Source organism: Anabas testudineus, chromosome 18 (genome assembly GCF_900324465.2).
Source record: "Anabas testudineus chromosome 18, fAnaTes1.2, whole genome shotgun sequence".
NCBI classification, from domain to species: Eukaryota; Metazoa; Chordata; class Actinopteri; order Anabantiformes; family Anabantidae; genus Anabas; species Anabas testudineus.
Genome location: NC_046627.1, coordinates 13,648,082 through 13,650,851, shown reverse-complemented (window position 1 = coordinate 13,650,851; position 2,770 = coordinate 13,648,082).

The following is a 2,770-nucleotide window of genomic DNA, read 5'->3' as shown; positions in this document are numbered from 1 at the left end:
TCAATCTTTGTCCGACTGTCTGAGGGAGCTGAGAACATCTTAATAAAAGCAAAACAGAGTGTTTGCTGTTTGGTGACATCTGAAGAAGAGTGTAAAAAATCTAGGGATGATGTTTGACAGTTATCTGAGAATTGATCAACTGCTCAACAATGTTTTACCTAGAACGTCCATATTAGATCACATCAATCTATCTGTACTAACAGGGTACGTACTGTAGGCTTTTCAGGTTGCTGTAGTCGCAGTAGTCAGGGCTGTCTCAGTGTCACATTACTTTGTGAGTTATGCTAACGTCAGGAGGAGCTGGTTTTATTCCCTCATACAGTTTCTCTAATCAAATCTCTCTACAGAACTCTGGTGTAAATGTTGATATAGATACTGTCCTTATTGATTTACCCAACAACGCTGTTAGGAGATGCACTGTTCTCAACCCAGCCACTTGGGACGAGAAGAACATGGCTGTGTTTCTGCAATCTAACACGAAACTCCACTACCTAATCCTTATGTGGTCCTTTTCGTAGATGGCTCTGCATCAGGACCCCATTAAAGGCAGAAATAGAGTTGGCTGTGCTGTTTGTTCTCGTCATGAAGTGTAATTGTCTAACTCCTTTCCATTTGTCTTCCCAGACAGTTGAACTCGTTGCACTCACAGAAGCCTGCATGTTGGCTGCGGGGATATCTGCAGCGTGGAACCAAACCTTTCTAGGTGTGGTTCCTTCACCTGTTGATGTTTCCCTTCAACAGAAAATAAATTAAATAAATTTATTATCTGTTCATAACCATTTTAAACTGCCTAGATAGTTTTATGATTGATATCTAAGAAATGTCTGAGGAACTTTATTGAATTTGTTTTCATGTGTGATTAAAATATGATCAAAAGGAAAAGGCTGTGAAATAGTTTATGGTTGTATTTACCTTTGATGTTGTAGAACAAAAGCGAACAAAACTTGTGATGGGTGCGAGACGATGTGGTCAAAGAACATGTACAAGCCTTTATTTATGAGGTTCAAGAATATGACCTGTTCAGTGGATTTTATTCAACAGATGTAAGTGAAATTTGCCATCAGTAAGTGAACACATCAAAAAAATTATTCAACATGAAACACCCTGCTGCCCTAAGGCTGCTGACGAGTCCTGCATAACGGAAAGGAAACACAATAAGATTACATTTACTGCAGCCAAGTTTCAACAAGTCGTCTGCAGAAAGAAACTTCAAATCAGCCCCCTTGTCATATGAGCCTCCATCCATCAGGAAGTGATTGTCCCCTGAGTTGACAGGACACACACAGAGAAGCCAGTCTATCACAGAGCTGACATATATAGACAAAAAACCATACACACTCACATTAACACTTACGGGCAATTTAAAGGTCCCAATTAACCCTAACATGTATGTATGTCTTTGGATAGTGGGGGGAAGCCGGAGTACAGGGATCACATGTAGACACAGGGAGAACATGCAAACTCCACACAGAAAGGCACCCTGGATTTAGATTTGAGGCAGGGTCCTGGGCGGCCATCTGCCTCGACCTGTTGGGGTGAGTGGAAAGAAGAGAAATAATATAATAGCAGGCAACATAAAACAGCAAAAAACTACACTGTCAAGAGCTAAATAAGCATTTAGAGTCCTGCTGTAGTGTCTCAGGTGCCTGGACAGGACAAGTGTCAAACAGGTGGCGGTACGATGGTCTTTGGAGATTGCAGAACAAATAGAAGAGCAGCTCTGAGCCGAACATCCTGCAGCTGTCAGAGGAAGAAGAAGAAGAAGAAGAATCTGAACTCCCACAATCCTCAGCTGCAGGAAGGATCCTTTTACAGGTATTAATGGCCAGTTCAGAGCTTGTGGAGTCTTCTGGATAGAAGGTGAAAGAATTTAAATCCAGTAGTCCCTGAAGAACATTTTTGGGAGCGTGATCTGGTTGACCATTTTTGGCCTTTATATGGGTCTGCACACTGATCGTCAATAAACAAGAGTGCAATGTATAAAGATTCTCCTCTGCACATGCAGCTTCGGTCTGGAAATGGTCTTATCTAGCACTGTCTCAATGATACTAAAAGTGCTTTTACACTGCTGAATAGAGTTGGCGAAGATTTCTGTTCTTATCATCAGGTGTTATTGTCTAACTCGCTGCCTTCTCATTTGTCTGCACAGGCAGTCGAACTTGTTGCAATCACGGAAGCCTGCATGTTGGCTGCGGGGAAAACTGCAGCGAGAACCAACCCTTTGATGTTTCCCATCAACCGAAAAACACAAAACCTGTCCTCTGTGATTTATGATCTGTTTATAACCATCTTAAACTGCCTAGAGAGTTTTATGATTAATGTCTAAGAAATTCACGAGGATCTTCATTGAACTTGTTTTCATGTGTGACTAAAATATGATCAAAAGGGCAAAAGTGTGAAATAATTTATGGTTTGTTCCCTTTATTTTGGTGTGATACTGTATACAGTGGCAAGAAAAAGTGAACCCTTTGGAATTATGTGGAGTTTTGCATAAACTGGTCATAAAATGTGCCCTGATCTTCATCTAAGTCACAACAATACAAAAATGCAGTCTGCTTAAAATAATAGTACACAAACATTATGTTTTTATGTTTTTATTGAACATAACATGTAAACATTCACAGTGCAGGGTGGAAAAAGTATGTGAACCCCTAGCCTAATGACTTCTCCAAGAGCTAATTGGAGCAAGACATGAGTCCAACCTTGAGTCCAATCAGTGTGATGATATTGGATGTGTTGCTGAAAGTTGTCCTGCCCTTTAAAAACACAC